Below are 6,414 nucleotides of genomic sequence, written 5' to 3'. Positions count from 1 at the left end.
TCTGTTGTCTGAGAAAGGATGCCACATTCACACGGAGAAAATGTATACAGAAGGTCATGAGGAACCTTTGGACTTTGAGTTGGCGGTGTGGGATAGAATGATTACCAAAGATGAGTAGACAGAGAACACACTCTCTTCTTGCACCCCCCCCCCCCCCCCCCCCCCCCCCCCCCCCCCCCCCCTCTACTGATCTGTGCATCAGCATTCTCAAGTCAAAGGTTGATTAAGTTCTGGATTCTTTTAGGAGCCTCTAAATAAATATTTTTTATTAAATAAGTGATTTTTTTTAAAATGTTGTTTAATTACAGATTATTACAATATTTTTTTTAATATTACAGTTTAAAAAATATATATTTCTGCAGTTCCCAAAAAATAACAGCGGTAAATCAACCTTTGACTTGAAAATACCAATTTACAATTCAGTACTTGGGTCACATTGATCAACCCAGAGCTTGCTTGTGATGCTTTAACCGTTCAATAGCTCGGGACCATGACGTGGACCATGGATGGAGCAGCGGTAGAGTTGGCGCCTTACATCGCCAGAGACCCAAGTTCGATCCTGGCTACGGGTGTTGTCTGTATGGAGTATGTACGTTCTCCCCGTGACCTGCGTGTGTTTTCTCCGGGTGCTCGGGTTTCCTCGCTCATTCCAAAGATGTATAGGTTTGTAGGTTAATTGGCAATGGTAAAAATTGTAAATTAGGGGAGATTCATACTGATCCTCTTAGAATTAATGAAGCATTTTCTAAATTCTACGCTGAACTATACGTTTCCGATTGTTCCCCCACTGCAGGTGACATGCTCAGTAGTATGACGTTTCCCCGAGTTGACGATGAAGCCACGAGAGACATGGGTGGTCCCTTAACTGTTGCTGAGGTCCAAGCAGCCATCACATCGCTGCAAAGCGGAAAGTCACCCGGTCCTGACGGCTTCACTGTAGAATATTACAAAGCTTTCTCTGCTCTCCTCGCACCAGTCCTGAGAGATATGTACAATGAGGCGTTTTTACATCGTCGCCTACCGCCCACCTTGTCGTGGGCTACTATCTCCCTATTTCTTAAAAAGGAGAAAGATCCCCTGCTTTGTAGTAGCTATAGACCAATTTCACTCCTGAATGGGGACCTCAAAATAATCCCTAAAGCCCTTGCGCTCCGTCTTCAACGAGTGATGCCCTCTATTATCTCGTTAGACCAAACAGGATTCATACCAGGCCGACAAACTTCCCACAATACAAGGCGTCTCCTTAACATCATCCATTCACCGAGTAGTGAGACCCCGGAGATAGTGGTCTCCCTCGACGCCGAAAAAGCTTTCAACAGGGTCGAGTGGAGGTACCTATACGAGGCGATGGACAGGTTTGGCCTCGGTAACAGTTTTATTCTTTGGGTCAGTCTATTATACTCGTCCCCGGTGGCCTCAGTACAAACAAACAACACACTGTCGCCCCACTTCCCCCTTCAGAGAGGTACCAGACAGGGTTGCCCGTTATCACCACTTCTGTTTGCTGTCGCGATAGACTCCTTGGCGGTCTGGTTACGCTCAGAGAAGGGCTTTAAAGGTATTACACGGTTCGACACAACTCATAAAGTCTCATTGTATGCGGATGACCTGCTCCTGTACATCTCGAACGCAGTCAGCTCTCTCCCTTTGATTACAAATATTCTAGAACGGTTTGGTGCGTATTCTGGTTATAAACTTAACTACCAAAAGAGTGAGCTATTACCGATTAACTCATTGGCTAAGCAGCTCCCTCGCTCTTTAACCTCATTCAAATAGGCAGAGGACAGGTTTCGCTACCTCGGCGTCTTTATCACAACACCCCTATCTGATATGTTCCGCACAAACTTTCTGCCTCTGGTTGAGAAAGCTGAAAGAGATTTTGACCGCTGGTCAGTTTTACCGCTATCCCTCGTGGGCCGGATAAATCTGGTCAAGATGGTCGTCCTACCCAAATTCCTTTAACTTTTCCAGCACGTCCCTATACTTGTCACTATCACTAAATCTTTTTTTGATAAATTAGAAAGGACAATATCTAAATTTTTATGTGGTAGCAAACCGGCTAGAATCCGAAAGGCGATACTGCAGTCTCCTAAGAGTGACGGCGGTTTGGCACTTCCTGACTTTAGGTGATACTATTGGGCAGCTGACTTGCGAAAACTCCTATATTGGATGAATGATGATTGCGACCATCTACCGACCTGGGTACACATGGAAAAGGCGAGTTCACATCTCCCGTTGCGGTCTGTCCTATGCTCCCAACTCCCCCTTCCTATAACATCTGTGGGTGCAGGCCCAATTGCGTCCCTCTCGCTCAAGATATGGAGTCAACTCAGGAAAAACTTTTACAAGGCCCTTCCATCTTGACCCCACTGCTTAAAAACCACATCTTTGAACCTTCAAGTACAGACCACGCATTCAAAACCTGGCATAGCAACGGTATCAGTAGTATCAAAAACCTATACAAGGATGGCATCTTTTCGTCCTTTGCGGAGCTCTCGTCCAACTATAGCCTCCCAAATTCCCACCTTTTTCGTTTTTTCCAGATTAGGGATTTTGTGAAGAAGACATTCCCGCATTTCCCAAATCGCCCCCCTGAAACCCTGACCGATACCATCTTAGCTCTAGATCCCAACCGGAAGAAATGCATCTCTGTTTTGTATAACTTGTTAGGGTCGGTTATATTGAAACCTCATACCTCATTAAAAGCTGCGTGGGAGGGTGAGCTGAATACAAAACTAACAGACCAGCAATGGGACTCTGCCTTGGATTTGATCCATTCTTCCTCCATATGTGCCCGTCATGGCCTAATCCAATGCAAAGTCCTTCACAAAGTCCACTACACAAATGCAAGATTATCTAGAATTTACCCCGCTGTTAGGGACACCTGCAACAGATGTAATCAATCTCCTGCCAACCATAGCCATATGTTTTGGTCTTGCCCTAAGCTAGCAGCCTTTTGGAGGAGTGCTTTCGACTTGATAAGCAGAGCCTACGGCCAGACTATTCCTCCAAACCCACTGTCAGCCATTTTCGGTACCCCTCCCAACACCAACCTCTCTGTTGCGGTGAAACGGGTTCTAGCTTTTACAACCTTGTTAGCCCGGAGACTGATCTTGCTTAACTGGAGGCTCACCTGTCCCCCGACACACGCCCGCTGGATTAAGGAGGTGCTTTACAATTTAAAGCTTGAAAAACTTAGGTTCTCTCTCAAAGGCTCTACCAAGACATTCCTAGATACATGGAACCCTTTCTTGGAACTTGTTGACTCTCTCAACTTGTCCCCGGACTCGGAAGAGGAAGTGAGTGCTCTCCACCATTGTTCTGCTCTACTGCAGCTGCTCTCCCCTTAATCCCCCCCCCACCCCCCTCCCCACTTATTTCTTTAATTACTTACTTATTTACTGTTATTAGTGACCCCTCTTTTAAAAAAAACTTTATTATTTATTTATCTATTTATTTATTTATTTGTCTATCTATCTATTTATTTGTTTATTTATTTATTTATTGGTGCTTTTTGTTTCGTTTATCTTACCATATTTGTGTGGAAGTGTTGAAGGATGTGGGTTGAAGGTGGGTAAGGGTAAGGGCTTTGAGGGTCGCTTACATACTGTTGCACAATTATGCCTTGACTGTCACTGTCTGCTATCATTGTATGTATGCAAATTGCTGTGAAATTCAAATAAAAAGATTTAAATCAAAATTGTAAATTGTCCCTAGTGTGTGTGTACGATAGTGCGGGGATCGTTGGTCGGCATCGACTCGGTGGGCCGAAGGGCCTGTTTCCACACCGTATCTCTAAACTAAACTAAACTAAACTAAAAGTGATCATCGGGTGTCTGCATCAGAACTCTAGCAGTGCACTGGTGTGACTCCCTCAAAAACACTACATGGTTTTTAACTGCATCTGTTTACAGTGAATAGCAAACACATTGCCGGTAGAATATTAAGACACAGGGAACTGCAGATGTTGCTTTACGAGTCTTGCATCAGCCATTGTCCCTATTTCAAGAAGCAGCTGTGTTTCAGCCAATGGAACTCTTGCAATAGACTGTAGATCCTGTTCACAAAGCTGTGCTTCCTGTTAACATTTTGTTTACTTTAAAGACAGATGACAGTGAACTCATTTGCAACTAACAGCAAAGCTGCTAAACTGTCAGCAAATCCATTGTGCTCACTGAAAGCTGTGACCAAATACATTTCCCTTCCAGTGTTGTTAACATTTTGTTTTCAGTTTGAACTACAGCATGGAAATCAGTTAGTTAGTTTAGTTTACTGTCACTTGTACCGAGGTACAGTGAAAAGCCTTTGTTACGTGCTAACAGGCCCTTCAGTCCACTATCGATCAACCATTCACATTAGTTCTATGTTATCCCATTTTCTCATCCATTCCGTACACCTTAGGGGCAATTTACAGATGCCAATTAACCTTCAAATCCCCACGTTTTTGGTATGTGGGAAGAAACTGGAGCAGTTGAGGAAACCCATGCAATCACAGTGAGAACGTGCAAACTTCACACAGACAGCACCCGGGTTGCTGGCACTGAGACAATAATTTGAGACAATGAAAGGGCAAGGCTTAGGAGGCACTGTATTATAGATGGAGGTACTGAGGGAATGCAGCATTTTTGGTGGGGTGGTATTGAGGGGCCACCACATTGTTGGGAGGAAATACTGAAGCGTCATCTGTGTAGGAAGGTACTGCAGATGCTGGATCCACTGAAGATAAACAGAAAAACCTGGAGTAACTCAGAAGGTCAGACAGCATCTCTGGAGAAAACGAATAGGAGATGTTTCGGGTCACGTCTGAAGAAGGGTCTCGACCCGAAACATCATCTATTCCTTTTTGTCCAGAGATGCTGCCTGACCCGCTGAATTACTCCAGTATTTTGTGCTTACCTTACATCATTGAAGTATGGAGGGAGTGTTATCTAATTGGTAGGAGAATAATGAGTGAGAATTGGACTGATGGATCATTACACAGTTAGAATGGCAGTATTGAGAGACTAGGCCATGGGAGGAGGTGCACTTTGGGAGCCCTGCAGATATAAAAGCTGCGTTAAGGACACTGCATTGTCCAATGGTGAATCTTGTTGGATTACAGTGTTGTTAGACATTGTGCTGAGATGATAATATGGAGACCGGATCTCATAGCGTTGTTTGTGACACCAGGATACACTCCTGCATTGGGATTGATGTTTAGTTTTCAATCAGTTTCCCCAAAGTAGTAATATCTGTCCTGATGTTGGGATGTAATTGAGTGCAAAAACCTTTACCTGCAATAATTAATTAAACTTGTTAGATATGCTTACATCACTGGCTGTAAAGTCCTTGGGGTGCACTGAGATGATTCTCCAGGGGTGGGTCATTGGATATTGAGAGAGGCTGGTGTCTCCTTGACATCACCGTAGAAGAGAGAAGGACTGGCTCTACAAGGAATCCTAGAGTTGATCTTCAGCCCTTTTCAGAACCACTTTGTGCCTATCATTACCCCACCCCTCACCCATAGCTCAAGCCGTACAGAGTTCTCCACAGTGTAGTACATTTGCCACGTCAATTATAGCAGTTGGGAGGTCATTGTAGTTGTATAAGATGTTGGTGAGACCGCATTTAGAATATTGTGTTCAGTTCTGGGCACCACGTTATAGGAATGATATTGTCAAACTTGAATGGGTTCAGAGAAGAGTTACGAGAATGTTGCCAGGACTAGACGGTGTGAGCTATAGGGAGAGGTCACTATTCCTTTTTTGCGCAGGAGGATGAGGGGTGATCTTATAGAGGTATACAAAATCATGAGAGGAATAGATCAGCTAAATGTACAGAATCTCTTGCCCAGAGTAGGGGAATCTAGGACCAGAGGACATAGGTTCAAGGTGAAGGGGAAAAGATTTAATAGGAATCCGAGGGGTAATGTTTTCACACAAAGGGTGGCGGGTATATGGAACAAGCTGCCAGATGAGGTAGTTGAAGCTGGGACTATCCCAATGTTTAAGAAACAGTTAGACAGGTACATGGATAGGACAGGTTTGGAGGGATATGGACCAAGTGTAGGCAGGTGGGACTAATGCAGCTGGGTCATGTTGGTTGGTGCGGGCAAGTTGAGCCAAAGGGCCTGTTTCCACACTGTATCACTCTGTGACTCCATCTGAGTGTTAGCAGTGCGAGTTGTGTGGGACACCTCACACACTGTCACAAAGTACATCGCCTCCCCTTCACTGCCCGGGAATCCCATATACAAGAAGCCACACATTTCTAACCTCATGAGACTCTCCAAAATTGTTGAAGGGATGGAAATTGAGAAGAGTCTAGATTTCAGAAGACACTAACTCCGTCAGTATTGTTTGTGGTACAAAATATTTCATTGGGCAGTGACTGTAAAGCACGATTAGATCCTCTCCAGTCCGCTCAATAGATTGA

The sequence above is a fragment of the Leucoraja erinacea genome, chromosome 26, assembly GCF_028641065.1.
Source record: "Leucoraja erinacea ecotype New England chromosome 26, Leri_hhj_1, whole genome shotgun sequence".
Classification (NCBI taxonomy): Eukaryota; Metazoa; Chordata; class Chondrichthyes; order Rajiformes; family Rajidae; genus Leucoraja; species Leucoraja erinaceus.
Note: the sequence above shows the minus strand (reverse complement) of the source record.